At 36.7% G+C, this 22,791-nt stretch overlaps 1 long non-coding RNA gene across 3 annotated transcripts in view; it reads right to left on the bottom strand.

Moving 5' to 3' along the window:
• LOC129471341 (uncharacterized) overlaps positions 1-19,994 on the bottom strand; it is a 43,143-nt gene extending 23,149 nt beyond the window's left edge. The window contains exons 1-4 of one of the 3 annotated variants that reach the window (XR_010118600.1): positions 16,615-19,994; positions 8,652-8,730; positions 7,208-7,376; positions 5,934-6,566 (exon numbers count right to left, since the gene is read on the bottom strand). This is a non-coding gene — a long non-coding RNA (uncharacterized lncRNA). Of the gene's footprint in view, positions 1-5,826; positions 6,567-7,207; positions 7,377-8,651; positions 8,731-16,614 lie in introns of those variants that run through there. The other 2 variants (XR_010118598.1, XR_010118599.1) reach the window with 2 other exon arrangements.
• Between the last annotated feature and the right edge of the window lie 2,797 nt (positions 19,995-22,791).

Raw genomic sequence — 22,791 nt, 5'->3', positions numbered from 1 at the left:
GCAAGAACTTGGAAGTGAAGTAGCTTTGATTTAACTAGCCTCTTTGGCTTGAGCATACTACTTTGTTGTGTTTTATTTCATTTATTTTCAGGAGACAGGGTCTTGCTCTTCACTCAGGCTGGAGTTCGGTGGCATGATCATAGCCCACTGTAGCATCAGACTCCTGGGCTCAAGTGATCCTCCCGTCTCCTGCTGAGTCACTGGGACTAGGGATATACTCTACCACGCCCAGCTAATTTTTGTTTGTTTGTTTTCTGTAGAGATGGAGTCTCCATATGTTGCCCAGGTTAATCTCCAACTCTTTGCCATGAGCAATCTTCCTGCCTCAGCCTCCCAAGGTGCTGAGATTATAGGCATGAGCCCCTGGGACCAGCCTATTTTGTTTTATTATGTTATTTCTTCATTGTAGAGATATAGGGAAATACAGGAATAATTTATAAGTCTATACTGCAAATAAAATGTAACTATTCATATTTTAGAGTATGCCCATCTTTTTTCAACAATAAGTACATGTCGATTCCGAAATTGGGACATGTGTACACTTTTTTTTTTTTTTTTTTTTTTGAGACGGAGTCTCGCTCTGTCGCCCAGGCTGGAGTGCAGTGGCACGATCTCGGCTCACTGCAAGCTCCGCCTCCTGGGTTCACGCCATTCTCCTGCCTCAGCCTCTCCGAGTAGCTGGGACTACAGGCGCCCGCCACCACGCCCGGCTAATTTTTTTGTATTTTTAGTAGAGACGGGGTTTCACCGTGGTCTGGATCTCCTGACCTCGTGATCCGCCCGCCTTGGCCTCCCAAAGTGCTGGGATTACAAGCGTGAGCCACCGCGCCCGGCCATGTGTACACTTTTGTATATTGATATTTTTCTTATTAGACATCCCTATACTACTCCTTCATATTATTATATGGACAAAATATTTTGATAGTTATCTCTTTTTCTTATCACTGGATGTCCAGATTATTTTAGTTTTTTGTTTTTATAGTGCTATAAAAAACATGCTTGCCTATTTTTACCTTGCCACACTTGCGATTAATTATTTAGAATGGATTACTGGGTGACAAACTTTTGCCACAGGACTTGAACATAAGAGAAAAAGAATCTATCAGGGTTACTGAAATCTCCCATTAGCGTAAAACATTTTCAGTCTTTCTTCATGAAGGATCATAACAAGTGAAAATAATAATTGTTTTATCATATTTATCATTGTTCTTTGCATCTGATAACTTTGCCCAGGAAATCTAATATTCAAACTATTAAAGAATATGGTGAACAGGGCCCACCATATTCTACCTTCAAATTTTATGATGAATCCTCTAGTTTTTCATCAATCAATATAATATTAGCTACTTGTTCCAAAAGATTATATTTGTTAGGTTAGAGAATTTTAACTTATTTATATAATGGAGATTTTCTAATACTGAGAATACCTTAATTCTTATTGTAAGCCTACTTAACAGTGACAAAATGTTATTATAACGTGGTATTGAAATTAATATGGTAGTATTTTATACGGATATTTGTATGTGCAATTGACCTATATTATATATTGTATATACAATATATAACTAAGTATTATATATTATATTTATATAATGTTATATTGTGTATGAATATATTTGTATTATATGTATATACATACATATATAAGCATACATCAGAAATATTGCAGGTTTGGTTTCAGATGACTATAATAAAGTGAATATTGCAATAAAGCGAGTCACAAGAAATTATTGTTTTTTTAATGCATATCAAAACAATGTTTACAATATACTACAGCCTACTAAGTGTGCAATAGCATTATGTGTAAAAGTGCACATACCATAATTAAAAATTTTTTTTTGAAAAAAGTGTTAATGATTATCTGAGCCGTCAGTGGGTTGTGATCTTTTCATGGTGGAGGAGCATACCTTGATGTTGATGTCAGCTGACTGGTCAGGGTAGTAGTTGCTGAAGGCTGGGGTGGCCGTGGCAATTTCTTAAAATAGGATAACAATGGCATTTACCACATTAATCGACTCCTTCTTTCACAAAAGGTTTCTCTGTCTCATGCAATGCTGTTTGATAACATTTTCCCCACAGCAGAATTTTTTTTAAAAGTGGAGTCAATCCCCTCAAACCTGCCTCTGCTTTGTCAACTAAGTTTACATAATATTCTAAACTCTCTGTTGCCATTTCAACAATGTGCACAGCATTTTCACCATGAATAGACCACTCTCTTTGCTCATCCATAAGAGACAACTTCTCATGCATTAAACGTGTATCATGAGGTTGCAGCAATTCAGTCACATCTTCAGGCTTCACTTCTAACTCTAGTTTTCTTGGTATTTCTGCCGCATCTGCAGTTATTTCCTCCACTGCGGTCTTGAAATCAACTTCTTCCAAACTCCTGTCAATGTTGATATTTTTACCTCCTCCCATGAATCACAAATGTGCTTGATGACATCTAGAATGGTGAATTCTTTTCAGGAGGGTTTCAGTTTACTTTGCCCAGATCCATTAAAGGACTCATTATTTATGGCAACTATAGCCTTATGAAACATATTATTAAATAATAAGGCTTGAAAGTAAAATCATTCCTTGACCTATGGCTGCAGAATGGACGTTGTGTTAGCAGGTGTGAAAACAGCATTAATGTCCTTGTACATCTTTGTTAGAGTTCTTGGATGACCAAGGGCATTATCAAGCAGTCATATTGAAGATCTTTTTTGCTGAGCAGAATGTCTCAAGAGTGGGGTTCAAATATTCAGTAAATTACGCGGTAAACAGATATACCATCATCCAGGCTCTGTTGATCCATTTACAGGGCACGGGCAGAGAATATTTGCATAATTTTTAAGTCCCTGGGGTCTTTGAAATGGTCAATGAGCACTGAATTCAACTGAAAGTCACCAGCTGCTTTAGCCCCTACCAAGAAATGCCTGGGGCCTGGCTGGGGCTGCCCCTGCGGGATGCTGGAACCATGCCACAGAGGGGACCGTGGACAAAACCAATCCAAAGCCAAGCTAGGACTGGCCATGGACCCAGCCCCCCGTGCCATGTACTCACGGAGCTGCGTAGTCTCCTTAGAAATAGTCAAAGCTTTGCCAAAAAAAGAAATGTATAAACTATATCTGACAACATACAGTTTCATATTTTTTTTTTACCAAGGGAAAAAAATAAAGCTGAAGCTTTGAAGCCAGACATTGACTGAAATTTCTCTATCTATGAAAGTACTAGATGGAACCTTCTTCCACTATAAGGCTGTTTTGTCTCCATTGAAAATCTGTTGTTTGGTGTAAACATCTTCATTTTCTTAGCTAGAGTTGCTAGATAACTTACGGCAGCTTCTACATCCGCACTTGCTGCTTCACCTTGCATATCTATGTTATGGAGACGGCTTCTTTCCTTCAACCTCATGAGCTAATTTCTGCTAGCTTCCCTTCTTTTTTTTTTTTCTGCAGCTTCCTCATCTCTTTCAGCTTTTATAGAATTGAAGAGAGGGCCTTGCTCTGGATTAGGCTTCGGCTTAAGGAAATGTTGTGGCTTGTTTGATTTTCTATCCAGACCAATAAAACTTTCTCCATATTAGCAATGAGACTGTTTATCTTTCTTAACATTCATTTGTTCACTGGACTTTAAATTTTATTCGAGAACTTTTCCTTTGTATTCACAACTCGAATAGCTGTTTGGTGCAAGTAGCCTAGCTTTTAGCCTCCCGTGGCTGTTGATACGCCTTCCTTACTGAGCTTAATCATTTTTAGCTTTTGATTTAAAGCAGGAGACATGCATCTCTTCCTTTCCCTTGAACACGTAGAGACCATTATAGGGTTATTAATGGGCCAAATTTCAATATTGTTGTATCTCAGAGAATAGGGAGGCTGGAGGAGGAGAAAGAGTGGGAAACAGCCAGAAGCTAGCAGAAATTAGCTCATGCAGTTGAAGGAAAGAAGCCATCTCCGTAACATAAAAATGCAAGGTGAAGCAGCAAGTATTCAGTGGAATAGTTAGAACACAATTCATTCATCAAGTTTGCTGTCTTATAAGGAGTGGTTTGGGGCATTCCCAAACCATTACAACAGTAACATCAGTGATCACTGATTGCAGATCACCACAACAGATACAATAATAATAAACATATTTGAGGTACTGTAAGAATTACCAAAATGTGGCACCGAGACACAAAATAAGCACGTATTATTGAAAAAAAGATAGGGCCAATAGACTTGTTGGACACAAAGTTGCCACAACCTTCAATTTGTGAAAAGCACAATATCTGCAAAGAGCAGTAAAATCATGTACAATCAAATGAGATACACGTGTACATATTTTTGGTTTGGCTTTGGTATCCTTTTTATATTTTTAATATGAATTGTGAATTTTTTAAAGTGTCCCAATACATAGGACAGGGATGATCCCATTACAGTTTGAAAGGCCAATTTCTTAAATCTTAGGCTTTAATGTGTTCATTTTAGCTGCCATGTTCGGCTCATTTTCTTATTCTCAGGCCAGCTCGTCCATCATCATCATCTAATTTATGGCTCTTTGATTTAGCCGTTGCATTCCAATTTCACAGCGTTTTTCTATTTTCTTTCCCATTTCTGTAAAACGAATTACCTCAACCTCTAAATAAATCCTAATTTAGCCTAACTATCCAGCTACCTAACTCCAAAATTCAGGCAGTTGAGATTCAATTATAGCCCCGTTCAGTTATAATTTCCAGTTAAGTTTCAGATGGATCCTCAAGGCTAACTCACATATCAAAAAAAAAAAAAAATCCCAGTATAATATATGTGAGAATACACTAGAGCATAAATTCAAGGATGACATTCATTTTTGACTCTTGTTCTAAGGAAATCTTCTTTGAATAAATAAATATAATTCCTCAACCTCGACTGCCTTAGCTGGCTTCCCTCTATAAAATTCTTCTGATTTCCCATTTGAAGCTTTAAGTTGGCCTGACATGTGCACTTATTAAGTCCTAAATCTCACTGGTCATTGTGCCCCTTCACAAATTACACTTGAGTTTTTGTTTGTTTGTTTGTTTTTGTTTGTTTTTAAGACGGAGTCTCACTCTGTGGCCCAGGCTGGAGTGCAGTGGCACGATCTTGGCTCACTGGTCCGCCTCCCAGGTTCAAGTGATTCTCCCACCTCAGCCTCTCAAGTAGCTGGGATTACAGGTCTGTGCCACCACGCCCAGCTAATTTTTGTATTTTTAGTAGAGACAGGATTTCACCATGTTGACCAGGCTGATCTGGAACTCCTGACCTCATGTGATCCGCCTGCCTCAGCCTCCTAAAGTGCTGGGATTACAGGAGTAAGCCAACGCACCCGGTGTTACACTGGAGTTTTATTGAATTGATTGCAATTTTCTGAATCACTCAGTTTGCTCACATCTCTGTTCTTTGCTCAAGTAGTTTGCTCTCCCTGAGCTAACCTTGGTGCTATTGTTTGGACTATTAAGCTCCTCTTCCTTTTCTAAACCCAGAAGAGGAACCAGCCGTTCTGTTAAGCCTTCCCTTGACCATGTCCCTAGACAATGTCCCTCTGGATTAAATTTATCTTCTTCGGTGCCCGTGTTATCTTGTGGATCCTTCTATTGTGGTATTTATACTGTCATATCCTGCACATCATGCATGCATGCTTACTTCTCTGCCCTTCCTCTAATTTGAAAACTCCTAAAAAATAGAAACCTCAAACATGGAAATCCCTCAAAGAACTTCACTTATAAATTAGCACCTATTTGTCTCCTTCACTTTACAGTTCTTTTATTATAGTACTTAGATTTTTTACCTAAAGATCATGGAATTTCTGAAAAAGTTGACTTTCTTTACATATTTTATTTGAAATCTAAAAATTAAAATATTGCTTAATAACTGTAGATTTGTGTTCTAAAGGAAACAATAGGTTGGCATGTATAATTTGTTAGGATTTCTGTTCACTTTTTGCCGGTTTACCTAGAATTGCTACTCTCTGCATCAGCGTGTAAGGTAATCATTCCTGGTGCACTGGGAGTCCATTAACGGAGGCTCCAAATCTCTTGGAAGCACTGGTAGCGGCTGTGGGCCCTGCTCATTCAGTGGTAACAGTTATAGGCAAAGTAGATGATCCAGTCAACTTGGACTAATGCTGTTTTCTGTTTCCTTTGTCTATTTTTGTATTGCCAAACTACTCATTAACTGCTGAAGGAAAGAAACCTAAGGAGAAAGAGATGCAAGTTAGAGTGAGGTAAGGTCACTGTTCCTGAATAAGAAATTATTACAATGGCATTTAGAGTAAACCTATGTCATTTCAATGTCAAACCCTTAAACTACTATACATGATACCTCTACCCTTATTTCAAGTAAGAGTACATAATCTCTTTGACCTACCACATATTGAACTTCAAAGGTAATATTCTTAGAGGTGACGATATTGTTGAAAGAATGTTTTTTATCCTATATTTTCGTTTGTTTATTTTTCCTTCTGTCTAATCCATTTTCTCTTTTGCCAATTATGCCTGACTTTTTTTCATTTATTCTCTTTTCTGTTAATCTCTAGTTTCATTGGATTGTCATTGTCTGTTCTTCTTAGGTATCAGTATTTTCTCTCTGTATTCCAAATGATAGAAAATGGAGTTTGGGGGCTACAACTTTGTTTATTCCATTTAGGTCTCATCATCCCTTACAAATCCACATATCCTCATAAAACGGACCTTGTTCCTTTATTTGCAGTACCTTGAGAGGTTATTTATACTAAACAACACCCTTCAAGATTAACACAAGCCTCTTAACTAAAAACGTAGATACTAGTATTATCATTATCATCTTAATGTTGTCTTCTTAATGTCTTATAAAATATAATTATGATAAATAAAATATAAGTGTAATGCAATGTAAAAATTGTGGAATCCTTAAGAGATCAGAAGAATAATAACCTGCCTTAATGGAAATTGTGAATATTGACTGCCTATCTAGTATGTATAGGACATTGCTAAGCACTGAGATATACAAATGTGTATAAATTTGTGTCTTTGTTTTCAAGGAGTTTATATTGATTATTTATTTTCATTGATTTCCTAACTTTTAAAAGGTGCACTTAATGATTCCCTGTAGTACTATCTAAAATTAAGGTGCATAATCCATTCTCTTTAAAACTTGAACAGTTCCTAAGAAGGTAGCATGTGATCTACTATACGATGTATGCTGCTAGAAGAAATTCAAAAAACATAAATTTTCTTTTTAGAAGTTACCTTGGAAAGTATCTTCAAGATTCTGCTGTTCCTCTGGTTCATTTCTTCTTCCCACTTTATCGATGAGAAAACTGGGGCTCACGGTAAATACACAGGTTGCTTGCCATCAGCCAACTGGATAATCAAAGAAGTGTCTTAAATCTGCCTGGAGTGCTCTTTCAAACACAAGCTATGAAAATTGGCAGATGAATTTCCAGCACCCACTGACAATAATAATGGAGGCACAACATTTTGTATGTAGCTGTGATATGAAGGGTAGCATGCGTGGGGCTTTAAGTAACAGGAAGAACTTCTATGTCTTTGCGGTATGACAATCTATCAATAACGTCATCCTAGTTCCTTGCCTAATGAACGGCCCTTGATCATGTACTTCAATAGGAGAAAAATAAACCTTCCTCTCAAAATATGAAAGCTTTTTATCCAGGTATAGAAAATATACAATACAGGAAATAATATATCTCTCTGCCACTGAATCTGATTTTACTGCATTACAGGTGGTCATAATCATTGAGAATAATAAATCATTGATAATAAATCATAATTTATTGATGTACAGTGGATTTTGTTTGACTAAAGCTAGTAATCTCCTAAAAAATGACTTTCTGCCTCTTACCAGATTAGATAGTTTCGTTATTGTTAAGGATTCTTTTTTTTTTTTTTTTTTTTTGTGACGGAGTCTTGCTCTGTTGCCCAGGCTGGAGTGCAGGGGCGCGATCTCAGCTCACTGCAAGCTCCGCCTCCTGGGTTCACGCCATTCTCCTGCCTCAGCCTCCCGAGTAGCTGGGACCACAGGTGCCACCACCACGCCCGGCTAATTTTTTTTTCTATTTTTAGTAGAGGTGGGGTTTTACCGTGTTAGCCAGGATGGTCTCGATCTCCTGACCTTGTGATCTGCCCGCCTCAGCCTCCCAAACTGCTGTGATTACAGGCGTGAGCCACTGTGCCTGGCCATCGTTAAGGATTTTTTAAAAAAATTTTTACTCATTCCCACATATTCCATTTTCTTCAGCCATTTTAAAGATAACTTCTTATTTAGCATGGGTAATACAGGGTTTGTTTTCCTGGAATCTTCACATATATGCAGTTAATAGAATGGTAAAATAACACAACCAAAACTGGCATTTTCCAATTCTCTTTTAAAAGCCCTTTGCTATACAGGCTTTTCCATTCATCTTAGTCTTACATTCTGACTTCCTTTAAAATAGTTGAATTAAATGTAGAAAAATTAATTTAGAATAACTTTTTACGTGCAGCTACAAATTGAGGCCACTTAATATTAAATGTGTTTTTCTGTCTAGAAGCCCAAAACATACTGTTGACAAGGCCCTACCTTCCAGTTTTTGGTGTTTCCTCAAAAAGCAAATGATACTGGCCAATAATTTTATACTAGACAAATTAGACATCATTACAGTGAAACAAATACAGGCAAAATGCATCGGGGTACCTGTTTCGGCTCTCAAGCCAGCTTTTTCATTCATGAGGTTGATTTGGAGCAGGTTACTTGTCTCATCTGAGATGTTTATCTGCACTTGAAAAATGAGAATAGTAATGGTTCTTAGGCCTATAGAATTGCTGTAAATAATTAAACCTTAAAAATAATTTAAGGTGATTGGATACCAGAATAATCATACATACATATATCACTTAGATTATGCCAAATAATGGTATTGAAATTAAGGTAGGTATTTTTGTAGCTATTCATTTTGAACTTTGTAAGTTCAAAATACCCTGGTGAACAATTAGTATGTGGCTATTCTAAACTTAAATGTTCTATGCTAATATAGTGATCATTGTTAAGCACCTTCTGTATGCCAATCATTGCTGATACGTGCTGTATGCACATTCATTTATTACACATTAAAACCCACAGAGGCAAGGGTTACTATCCCATTAAACAGATGAGATAACTGCCTTCAGAGATGTCTGGTAAAGATCCAAACTTAATTCATGCCATAGTCTGATATAAGATCTCCCTCTCTTCCCAGGAACCTTGATAGTTTAGATTATTACAGACACTTGCCCTTAAACTTTCCTAGGTCATAGTCTCATTATTGTCACAATTTCTGGTATAAAATTTGAGATTTTAACAAATTTTCTAATTAAGTAAGCCCACTGTAGCTTCTCTTCCACTGATTATAACTAAAAACTCTGGACCCCAAATCTCCTTCTCCCAAAAAAACCAACAAACAAACAGAAAAGAAGAAGAAGAAGAAAAAACCTCTGAGGATTCTGAAAAATAATCGCAGTTAGATGGGAAAGGGAAGTCAAAACTCGAAGAGCCATATTGATGAGTTGTTTTGTTTTTTTTTGTTGTTGTTTGTTTTTCCTTTATGTCTTTAAACTAAGGGCAGGCCAAACCAGGAACTTTGTAATGATTATGGTCAGCAAAATCCAGTCAAAGGACCAGGAAGAAGGGCCTGTGTGAGCTGTAGATTATGGAGTATGTCCTCATTTATTTTTCCTCTTTTTTCTCTCCCAGAACTGCCCTGAAACCTACCCCAGTGATGTAGCTACATTATCCCAGGGTGGTAGGTGCACATGCATAAGACCCAAAAGAAAAATCCCTTTTTTTTTTTTTAGGTAGGAGAATCAGCAAAAGAGGTCCTGTTGTGCAAAAAGAAAGAGGGTGGGGAGAAAATTATTATTTCTCTTTCTCTCATCTTATTGCTGTCTTTAGTTGTTCAGAGCTTCATAAGAATGTAGAAAGCTAAATATCTTAAACAATCCTATTATTTTTGGCTGATGACTCAGCAAAAGGGGATTCTAGAATCCAGAAAGTGAGGCATAAACTCAGAAGAAGAGATGTCTAGTGAAGAGAATCCCTAAATTTTGCATATATACCAACCTAAGTCCTAAACTCAGCCCTAAGCTGTACTTGTGAAGAACATTCCCAAGTCTTCAAGAAGAGAAGGAATATATGACTCCATCCAAATTCCAGGCCAACTCCAGAGCTTTTCAGATAATGAGCAGGCCCAAACCACACAGCAAAACTTTAAACTAAACTGCTATGGAAAACCACTTCCCATGCGATAGTTTGCTGAGAATGATGGTTTCCAGCTTCATCCATGTCCCTACAAAGGACGTGAACTCATCGTTTTTTATGGCTGCGTAAAAACCAAACACCGCATGTTCTCACTCATAGGTGGGAACTGAACAATGAGAACTCATGGACACAGGAAGGGGAACATCACACACTGGGGCCTGTTGTGGGGTGGGGGAGGGGGGACGGACGGCATTAGGAGATACACCTAATGTAAATGACTAGTTAATGGGTGCAGCAAACCAACATGGCACATGTATACATACGTAACAAAGCTGCACGTTGTGCACATGTACCCTAAAACTTAAAAGTATAATAAAAAAAAGAAAAAGAAAAGAAAAAGCAGAAAAAAAAAAAAAAAAGAAAAGAAAACCACTGCCCATAAAAGGCAAAGCAAACCTTGCAATCTGGGCTTAATCAGCGGATTACCTGCTTGAACAAACAAACCAACGCTCTTCACAGAAATTTAACAGGACCTAGATTCTCAAACATAATATTCTAAACGTTCACTATACAATCCAAAATTACTGAACATACTGACAACTAAGAAAAAAAGTAACAAAATCTCAGGGGAAGAGACATTAAAATAAACAGATGCTAATCTGAAATAACCAAGATTCTGTAATGACCAGATCATGACTTTTAGCCATACTTCATGAGGTAAAAGTGACCACTCTGGAAACAATTAAAAAAATAGAAATTCTTGCTACAAAAATAAAAGCTGTGTTATAAATGGAAATCTTGCCATGGAAAAATATAATAAGTTAAATTTTAAAAATCGACCACCTGAATTAATGTGCAAACTGCAGTTGAGAAAGAAGAAGGTCAGTGAAACATGTAAACATATATATATATATATATATATATATATATATATATATATATATATATAAAGCTTCAAGCAAAGGTAGGATGACTGGACCTCAGTAAAACAAAATCACAAAATGTCTGATATTAGAGCATTCTGTCTCTGACCCAACTATGTAAAATTCATCAAAGGAAATATGACCACATGGTGTAAGGTGATGGGCATTACAGTAGAGAATTACGTGCATTTCATTTCGAGCATAACTAGCTTTGTGACTTTGGACAAGATACAAAATTCTTTGAATCTACGTTTATTCATCTTCATAAGCTGTTGTAAGGATTTAATGGTAGTATATATGTGTGTGAGTATATATATGTGTGTGTATATATGTGTGTATGTTATCCATTCTATCATTGATGGGCATTTGGGTTGGTTCCAAGTCTTTGCTATCATAAATAGTGTTGCAATAAACATATGTTTGCATGCATCATCTTAGTAGAATGATTTATATTCCTTTGCGTATATACCCAGTAATGGGATTGCTGGGTCAAATAGTATTTCTGGTTCTAGATCCTTGAGGAATCGCCACACTGTCTTCCACAAGTGTATACGTATGTATATACGTATACATACACACATATTTATGTATCAAATTCAGATAAGTCTATCTAACATACATAAAATACATGCTAATCTTTTTTTATTTTTACTTTTTATTTTTATATTTTTATTTTTTATTATTTTACTTGAAGTTCTGGGATACATGTGCTGAAATTGCAGTTTTATTACATAGGTATACATGTGCCATGGTGGTTTGGTTTGCTGCACCTGTCAACCCATCATCTAAGTTTTAAGCCCCACATGCGTTAGGTATTTATCCTAATGCTCTCCCTCCCTTTGCCCCCCACCCCTGAGAGGCCCCAGTGTGTGATATTCCACTCCCTATGTCCATGTGTTCTTATTGTTCAACTCCCACTTATGAATGAGAACATGCAGTCTTTGGTTTTCTGTTCCTGTGTTCCTTTGCTGAGGATGATGGTTTCCAGCTTCATCCATATCCCTGAAAAGGACATGAGCTCATTCTTTTTTATGGCTGCATAGTATTCCATGGTATATATGTACCACATTTTCTTCATCCATTCTATCATTGATGGGCATTTGGGTTGGTTCCAAGTCTTTGCTATCATAAATAGTGTTGCAATAAACATATGTTTGCATGCGTCGTCTTAGTAGAATGATTTATATTCCTTTGCGTATATACCCAGTAATGGGATTGCTGGGTCAAATAGTATTTCTGGTTCTAGATCCTTGAGGAATCGCCACACTGTCTTCCACAATGGTTGAACTAGTTTACACTCCCAACAACAGCGTGAAAGCATTCCTATTTCTCCGCGTCCTCGCCAGCATCTGTTGTTCCAGACTTTTTAACAATCACCATTCTAACTGGCATGACGTGGTATCTCATTGTGGTTTTGATTTGCGTTTCTCTAATGGCCAGTGATGATAAGCTTTTTTTCACATGGTTGTTGGACGAATAACTGTCTTCTTTTGAGAAGTTTCTGTTCATATCCTTTGCCTGATTTTTGATGGGGTTGTTTGCTTTTTTCTTGTAAATTTGTTTAAGTTTTTTGTAGATTCTGGATTTTAGCCCTTTGTCAGATGGATCCATTGCAAAAATTTTCTCCCATTCTGTAGGTTGCCTGTTCACTCTGATGATAGTTTATTTTGCTGAGCAGAAGCTCTTTGGTTTAATTAGATCCCATTTGTCAATTTTGTCTTTTGTTGGAATTGCTTTTGGCATTTTAGTCATGACGTCTTTGCCCATGTCTATGTCCTGAATGGTATTGCCTAGGTATTCTTTTAGGGTTTTTATGGTTTTAGCTTTTATGTTTAAGTATTTAATCCATCTTGAGCTATTTTTGTATAAGGTGTAAGGAAAGGGTCCAGTTTCTGTTATCTGCATGTGGCTAGTCAGTTTTCCCAGGATCATTTATTAAATAGGGAATCATTTCCCCATTCCTTGTTTTTCTCAGGTTTGTCAAAGATCAGATGGTTGTAGATGTGTGGTGTTATTTCTGAGGCCTCTGTTCTGTTCCATTGGTCTATATATCTGTTTTGGTATCATGCTGTTTTGGTTACGGTAGCCTTGTAGTATAGTTTGAAGTCAGATAACATGATGCCTCCAGGTTTGTTCTTTTTGCTTAGGATTGTCTTGGCTATATGGGCTCTTTTTTGGTTCCATATAAAATTTAAAGTAGGTTTTTCTAGTTCTGTGAAGAAATTCAATAGTAGCTTGATGGGAATAGCATTGAATCTATAAATTACTTTGGGCAGTATGGCCATTTTCACGATATTGATTCTTCCTATCCATGAGCATGGAATTATTTTCCATTTGTTTGTGTCCTCTCTCACTTTCTTGAATAGTGGTTTGTAGTTCTTCTTGAAGAGGTCCTTCACGCCCCTTGTAAATTTTATTCCTAGGTATTTTATTCTCTCTGTAGCAATTGTGAATGGGAGTTCACTCATGACATGGCTCTCTGCTTGTCTCTTATTGGTGTATAGGAACGCTTGTGATTTTTGGACATTGATTTTGCATCCTGAAACTTTGCTGAAGTTGTTTATCAGCTTAAGGGGTTTTGGGGCTGAGATGATGGGGTTTTCTAAATATACAATCATGTCGTCTGCAAACAGATGACATGATTGCAATTTGACTTACTCCCTTTCTATTTGAATACCCTTTATTTCTACGCATGCTAATTGTTTTAAGCTTTAGTGTCTTATTCCAGACCTATATTTAAAAATATTTGGGGTTCTAGTCTGAACGTTGATTGAGATAATTAGCATATAGAATAAAATTTATAATGCATTTTCTCTAAAAGTTTAAACATGCAACTCATTTGCTCATGAAGCAAATAATGACATAATGTAGGGATCTCAGCTAGAGAAAGATGGTCAAAATTTTTTTCTACACCATATATCTGTAACAAGGTTACCGGAAAGCTATACTCCCTATCCTTGCCTCTTGGATCTCTAGAACTGCTGGTTCCTGACTTTGCCCTAGTATTTTTGTTTATACCTTGAGTCAATAAAAGGAACAATTGCATGGAACAAGTCTGTGTTTATTGAAAACTTCTACCCTGTGTGTATTTATTACCCAAAACCCACAGTAATACTTCCATGACTGATTCATCTCAGAAATCACGGCCAGGAAAACATTACTTTTCCCTCGTGGATTAATATGCTTTCTGGGCAAGAGAAGTTCTCTCATCCTATGTAGTTTTTCTTTCCACCTTTTAGTAGAAAATTCAGAAGTATTACATATGCTCAAATGTGGCAGTCTCACTCAGCCAGTACTTTTTATTTTTTTTCTTCTTTATAGTTCTTAGTGGCTGCCTCTGAATTGTATTGATATCATTATAAATTGTCAAAAATGTTTTATGGAAACAATAAAATCCATGTGTCCTTTGGGACACATGCTGCTTCTCTAAAATGGTGTTTGTGTTATACATTATTTTAATTTTTCCCTTTTTTCCCAGCTTAGTAAAACCTGGAAGTCAAGGGCCCAGCTTTATTTTTTGTTCCTCCATGCAAGCCCATCTTTGTCACCACCTCCACCGCCCCCCTCACAGCCTAATAGAGCTGATTGTGATTGTTTCGTACTCTGAATAGTGTGTGAAAACCTCTGAATATGGTATCTTTTGTATTATTACGCAGAAAACATATTTTTGAATAGCTGCTGTGCTCCAAGGACAGGGATAAATAAAACTATTTTACAGCCTTCCAGTTGTTCATAGAAATTTTGTGGATAGTCATGAATATTACAGTAGCACATGATAAACTTCTACACTAAAGGGAGCCAGGAAGTACTAAGAGAATACAGAATGGTACACTTTTATATTGATTATTTAAAACTTGGAGTACACAACACTGAGATTTGTGGAAAAAAAATCGGAAAAGATTTTCTCTAAGGTCTAAACAATGGATCTGTTAGGAGGGAGATATTAGGTTCCTCAAAACTCTGTTATCATCTGGGAGACATAAAAATACTCCTTTTAATTGTTTTTCATTTTTGGCATTTTTTGCTCATTTTCTTACTTGATTACTTGTTTCCGAATAAGGGTAGCTAAATAACAATCAATAATATTCAAAAACCCGTTATTAATAAAGGCCATTATTAACAGTCTCTATTAATCTTTATAACCATCCAATAATACGTGTATGTCATTTCCATTTTATAGTAGAACACTCAAGTGTAGAGAAGTTAAATGATTCTGTAAAACTACACAACTACTAAACGGTAAAACTAGAATTTGAACTGAGCTCCTTTATCATTAAAAGTTTTATTGTCTATACTTTATATTGCAGTTGTATCTTCATCATTTTAGTTTTTGCCACAGTCTCCAAATCTTTTCAGAAAACAATAAAAAAAATTGTTTTCAGTGAATGCAATTATAGCTACAAATTTCTGTATTAATACTAGTGTGTATTTCTCATTATTCTCACTCATTGCCATTTTTTTATGTCTAATGTCAGGTACACATCTCAAAAGCTCTATGTATTTTGCTAAAGATTTAAGAAGATAATCCTTTATTATATAGGAGAAACATTTTTTGGAAGGAGATGGTATCTTAAACTGGGTATAATAAACATTTAAATTTGATTGTGTAGGTTATTCATCTAGATAAAAGAAGAAAATGCAAGTTACATTCCTTGACCCGTCATTTTCAAAAACAATTGGACTAATTCTAACTATTCAAACTTATACTCACTTGAAAGAATTCAATTCCACTTAAACAGAAGATTAGTGTTGAAATAGTATGGTGAGCAATGTCGATATGTTTGGGCTAAGTAGCTGTCAATGACATTTTGTAAATATCTGGTTTATGAATATGTTGATTAGAAAATACGAGGCTTGATCATCCTGCTGGGTCATCTGGTGGGATTTTTCCTCCTTCTTAATGTTCTTTTCTATTTTTATTTTGGGCTTATTACCTTTTTCTCCTAGCTAACTAAGGAGATGTTCTATTTTACATGCTAATTGTAATTCCCCTCCCACTCCAAAGTCAGTCTATTTCTTTTATATCTTCCCTGCCAGTTGCAAGAGAAAGACAGACAAGATGAAGCCTTTCTATTGTTAGACACTGACAGAGCAGAGAAATGTAGACAGCTGGATAACAGATAGTAGGGTTCTAAGTACCCTACAATTTATTGAGGCAAATGGAGGAGAGTTGAGTGGCAAATTACCTACACTGTTCACAAACCAGCAGGCAGCCCTGTTTGCCAGCTATCCAAATTGTTTCTGGGTAATTTGGCACATTCTACTTTGTTGTGCAATGTCTAAAGGTATGACTTTGAGTTTTGAAAATTCCCTGTTGTGAAAGATCTGCCCAACAACAAGCAATGTTTGGAATGTGATATTCAGAGAAATACACGTATCTTTATTTGATAGCTCCCCAAAAAGGAGATTTGAAGTATGGTCTTTTAAAATATTACAAAGATGAAATAATTTATTTTAGTTAATATTTATAGGCTTTTTTCCTTTCCATCTTAAAAACTTACCATCCACAATATTCACACTTGGAAATCTGACTTTGATGATGATATTGATGAATCTCAGATATAAAAGTTACTTTTCAAGTCCATATTTCTCACCATGTAGCAGTTTTAGATGAGTATCATACAGCAATGCTATAGGATAGTGAATTACAAATTAGTATTTCACAGAAATAGCTTTGCAGTATACTCTAGAGGGAAAAAAAGGAGAGGCGATAAGAAAACTTGAAGCTTAAATTGGTGTAGAAAAACAATGTTAAGGAGGAGTTTATACTACAGGATTTTGTGAAGCTTATTATACATTATTGTTCACCTTAAATCTCTATAAAGGGAACACAGAAAATTATTTTTCTCAGGATACTACTAGTTCTACCAGGAATCATGGTCCATGAATCACTCAGTAGAATAATTATCATAGGCACTAATGTGGCTCAGCCTTCTTAGTAGTTTAAGTCATAAAATACTAACACATAAAAAGGAACCTTGGCCGGATGCAGTGGCTCACGCCTATAATCCCAGCACTTTGGAAGGCTGAGGTTGGGGGATTACAAGGTCAGGAGTTTGAGACCAGCCTGACCAACACGGAAAACTCTGTCTCTACTAAAAGTACAAAATCAGCCAGGCGTGGTGGTGCATGCCTGTAATCCCAGCTACACCGGAGGCTGAAGCAGGAGAATCGCTTGAACCCGGGAGGCGGAGGTTGCAATGAGCTGAGGTCACGCCATTGTACTCCAGCCAGGGAATCAAGAGCGAAACTCCATCTCAAAAATAAATTAAAAAAAAATAATAATAAATAAATAGGAACCTTGTTCTTCAGAGCTTTCATGTTCACACTGCAAACTTTCCCTCAATAAAGGATATTTTAAATTAGCAAAGTTACTAGTATCATTATTTGCACTGTAAGTATTTGACGCCAGATGTTTCCTAAAATAACTTAGAGCAGCTCATTTGGAATTAATGAGACATATTTATTTGTTTCATTAATAATTCATAATGAGACATATTCCTGAGAGCCGACCAGAGAGCAAGTGCTGTGACAGACACTAGGGATATAGCACTGAACAACACAGATGTGGTCATCGGCTTCATGAGGCCTCCAGTCTAATTAACAGATTATCACAGTCTACCTGAAGACTCTCAAAGCACTGCTATTTAAAATGCTCCAAAGGGCATGAGTCATCTTTCCCATGCCCACTGCAAACCTACCTCTTCCCCAGTGTTCCAGATAGTTCAATAGCTGGCATCATCTTCTGAGTTACTTAAGTCAGGAAGCTTAAGTAACCTCTATTTTTCCATCTTCCTTACTTCCCACAGTGAATCATTAAGTCTTATCAGTTTTAATTCCTAAATATCCTTTCATTTCTGATACTTCCTTCAATCATCACTGCCTCCACTCTTATACATCACCATCTTTTGTTCAGAACACTTCTGTGGCCTGCAAACTTGCGTTCCCACATCGAGTTTCCCTTCTTCCAATTCATCTGCCTGAGTATAATCAAGGTGATATTGCAATCTTATTTTCTTCTTTGCCTAGATCCAATTTAGACATTGTATATGGTTTTCATGTGAAACCTCACTTTCTCAGAGAGGTAATGCCCAAATACAAACTTGGCTTGGTTTTTCCTGTATTATACTTGCATACTGCCTTGAATATTTGAGGGAAGGGGGGTTGGTAACAGTGATAACACTTTTTAAAAGTGGTGAATTCCAATTTGTTTCACTAAATTATAAGCTCCTTAAGGACAGGGTCTGAGTCTGCCTTTGTTCACAACTATAGAACCGGTACCTGATTTAGCTATGATAAAAGCGCTTGGAAGTTATTTATTCCGTCCGTGCCATCTCTTCTGCTGCCCCTGCAAGGTGGAATTTTCATATCCCTCTTTGCCATCTATACCTCCCCACCAATGCCCCAAAACAAATTTCTATCCTTCAAGATTCAGATCAAATGTATTTCCTCAGTGAATTCTGTTATTGTGAATGCCCCAACATGTTCAGAATTATTCAGTCACAAAATACGTTTTCCTCTATTTAGCAGTAATAATGTCCATCCCTCATCCAAGGCAATGATAATCTTCCATAATGCAAATGCCTTGCAGAGTACTTTGTGTAATGAAAACTTCTAAAAAGAAATTGTTGAACTGAAGTAAGTTTTGCTGATTCTGACTTTATCCTATTAAGTAGAAAGAGACACATATCTAACTGCTTAATTTGATGCCACCAGCCAAAGGAGTCTCACACAAAATATTGAAAAGAGAATTCTTTACTCACCCCAAATTTGTGCTTCCTGAATCTTCACCATCTAAGTAAATGGTACCATCTTCCATTTTCTCAAGTAGAAACTTTGGTGTCTTTGGATTCTCACTTTTTCTCACCATCCTCCTATTCCTTCTAACAGATCCAACAGCAAGTCCTGTCAGTTGTCCCTTCAGTCTTTTGATTCAATATTCCTTCTATGCCTGCTGCAATGATCTTATTTCAAGCCAAGCTAATTTCTTTTCCATTTCTTCACAACCATTTCACTGAGTTTGCTTCCACCCTTAACCAATTCACTCACTACATAGAGCAAATAATATATTTTAAAAGCATGAATCAGATTACACAACTCAAGGGCTTCAAAACTTTCAGTGGTTTTCTGTATCATCAAGAATAAAAGGACAACCTCTTGCCATCCTACAAGGCCCTGGATTTTCTGATTATTACTACCATGTGAACTCCCTCTTCAGCCACCCCACCTTCCCACTCTGCCCTATCTGCCTCACTGAATTTCTCTCAGCTCCTAAAGCAAGTCAACCTTTTCTAGCCTCTACTCCTGCCTCTACTCCTTTTGCCTGGAATGCACCATTTCTACAGTCTACCTGACCAACAGCTTCACTTCCTTAAGGGCTCAGTGTAAATGTCAGCCTCCCTGAATTGCTCTGACAATACTACCTGAATTAGGGCACTTTCTTTTCAATATCTTATACCTTTATCTCCTCGTAGCCATTATTACAACTACCATTATTCGTATTTGCCATTTGCTTGTTTGTTGCCTAGATTCGCTTGTGGAATGTAAAATTCCACAACAAAAAGTCAAAAAAGAGAATTATATACCAAGTTTTGTAAGAAATAAAGGAGTGTTCAGATTTGTTAATGTTGGGTTAATTTTTTTATTTAATTTCAATTGTAATTGTATAATATATCTAAGAATATGTCTACTTGTAAGAACAATTAAAAGAAAGGAAATTCAAATGAGTCGATTCAGCAGATTCTGCCATTGTTTCTAAAATAAGACTTTTGATACGATGGGAAATTAGAACTCTCTAACTCCCTACCGATTTCCATGCTTTAAAATGCAAGCAGCCCTACAATGTGATAACTAGCATACATTTCTGAAGATATAATATTTTGTATGTGTTAATTGCATTTAGGATATTTCCTATGCTTCAAGTAAAATATTTCAATGACTTTGCTTTCAAATAATTACTAAGATTCCACTGCACTATTTAGAAAAGGTTAAAAATTTTCATTCTCTTTTTAATAGTCATTTCCTCATTTTCTAGCTAGCTTTTAACCTCAGTGCCATTTTGACACAGATTAAAAATATCCTACACCAGTCATAAGATGTTTGACCTTTTATGTCCTAAAAGAAAAGGATATAGTAAAGGATGATATCATCTGTAGAGGGAGTATGTTCAACTCTATAAAAAATCTCTGCATGCCACATTTTTATTATGTAGCTTTATTCCCAGACCATTTTCCCCTTGTGTATTTGTGTCATGAAGATGTTGGATTCAATTTTATGTATTCAGATGTCTCTTTTTATTTCTAACGGGAAGCATTAATAAGGAAGAAAGATTAGGAATGAGTTTTCGAGTTCAGTGTATGAGAACTAGGATATGGATGGCATGCTTAGTTTGAAATGAAGAAGAGCCAGGAGCATTAGATGGCTAGAAAATTGAATTGTACCAGCCTAGACGCTGAATTAATATATTTTCAATGAAAAGAAAGCAATTGAATTTCCTGTGAACTCTCTGTAGTTCATAACCAGTTTATGTTGGCCTTTTCTGGTCAATTTGTTTGTGCAATTGTTTGTTTATTTAGTCAATTACAACCTGTCCCTTAGGATTCATGGTAACCTTCCTGAACACATATATCCTTTAATTCATGATCCAGAAACCGGAAATATGTTTTTCTCCATACTTCTTTCTCAAATAGCAGAAATAAAAGTGTTGGCTTGAACTCTTTTAGTTATTATATTCAGTGGCAGTTTTCTGTAGCTGGGGAGTGACGAGCTAAGACAACATGAAAGTAGGCTCAATTCAGGATTAGGTTGTGTTACCCTGCTTAGTGATTAGAACTTCCAGGCCTAGCTAAAATATTGATTAACCCCTGTGTCCCTCCAGTAAGCCTTCTAAATCCCTGTAGGAGCAAATGCTCTACAAGTTGATGGCTCCATATGGACTATTGTGAATTACATTGTGCTCTCTTACGCTTAATCTCTGCTTATCACTCCGTGACCAACCAATGCCTCTTGAATGACTATAGCACACCTAAAGTGTCAGGAGGTGCAGATTAGAGATTCAAAACTAATATCCTTCCTTGGACTGCATACTCTTCCTTTTGGAGATTGGGTATATCTCCCAAAGTGGTGTTAGTCTTTTCACGGTTTGAACAAAAAGTGGTTTTACGTTTTCAATTACCATGTAATATTTGAACCAGCTTTATCACTGGAAACACCGTCTGCTTGTTCCTGGTGTCTGTTTGCTCTATAACAAATTTCCTTGAAACTCTGTAGCTAAACATAGTGATCGTGTCATTGTCTTTTAATTTTGTGGGTCAGAAATTTGGGCAGAGTTATTTTGGGTGATTTTTCTGTTTCAAGTGATGATAATTGCTTTGCTTGATGGAATTTAGCTGGCGAATGAGCTGCTTAAGAGGATCGAAGAGCTGTCATTCACATATCTGGTGCTTTTTCAGTGACAGCTGAAACCTAGGTTCAGCTGTGCTGTCCGGCAGAGTGTACACAAATGTCATCTCTAGGACAGCCGTCTTAGGACTTTCCAACCTCTTACATGGCAGCTCAGAGGTCCTGGAGACAGCAATTCAAGCAACCTAGCAGAAGTCTGCAAGGCACCTTATGACCTGTGCTCAAAATCTTAGAATATCACTTCTGCTCTGTTGTATTGGTCAAACAAGTTGCTGAGGTGAGCCCAAATTCAAGGATAGGAGTTAGACTCAACCTCTCAATGGGAGAAATAGCACAGTACTTGTGGCTGTCTCTAACACTGCCCAATCCTCTTTTACACATAATATATATAGGGTCAGTTTTACTATAGTAGCAGAGTGGATCAATTAAAATTTCACCTTCCTTATCATTTCTTCATTTATTTATTCATTCATTTGTTCATTCATTAAACAAAGATTAAGTGAAGAGCTATCATATTATATGCAGGCACTCTTCAAGGTAGTAGAGAGATAGAGAACTTAAAATTTAATTTCCAGTAGGGGCAAGCAGCAAATTTAAGGACACACCCTACTCTGAATATTCTGTTGGCTTATTTTTGCAGTCTTCACAACAGCCCCGTGAGGCAGATATTATCATGTTTATAAGTTGAATTATAAAAAATAAAGTTCATAGAGGCTAATGTTGCTAAGTTCACACAGCTCTATTTAAAAATAAATAAAGATATTCAATTAGGTCTGCCTGCGTCCAGATTCTGTACATTAAGAATGATAAATTTGATTTTGGTAGCAGGTAAATTTTATTGTGAATTACAAAATAACTCATTATTTCTTGAATAATTTAGAAAACACAGTAAAGCAAAATGATATTAAAAAACACACAGGCCTAGATTTCTACTTCTCAGATGTATTCAGTCTTTCATTTGTGTATGTCCCCGTATCTGTCCACGATTGCTATAATCATTCCAAAACTTTGTGGCTTAAAATAACAACCATTTATTCGGTTCACACGTGTGTGGGTTGTCCCTTTAGACTGGGCTCAGTGGGACTCTTCTGCTTCTCTGGTGGGCTTTCTCATGCTTCTGTGTCCAGCTGGGTACTTTTGCTTCTGGGTAGGCTGGCCGACTTCTAGGGTACCACAGGCTCCTCACACATGGTCTCTCCTCCTCCAATGGGTTGTCCTGGGCTTGTTAACATGCCAGCAATCCAGTTCAAAAAGGGAAGACAGAAGTATGCAATGGC

Source organism: Symphalangus syndactylus, chromosome 21 (genome assembly GCF_028878055.3).
Source record: "Symphalangus syndactylus isolate Jambi chromosome 21, NHGRI_mSymSyn1-v2.1_pri, whole genome shotgun sequence".
In the NCBI taxonomy this organism is placed as follows: Eukaryota; Metazoa; Chordata; class Mammalia; order Primates; family Hylobatidae; genus Symphalangus; species Symphalangus syndactylus.
This window is presented reverse-complemented; position numbering and strand designations above follow the sequence as displayed.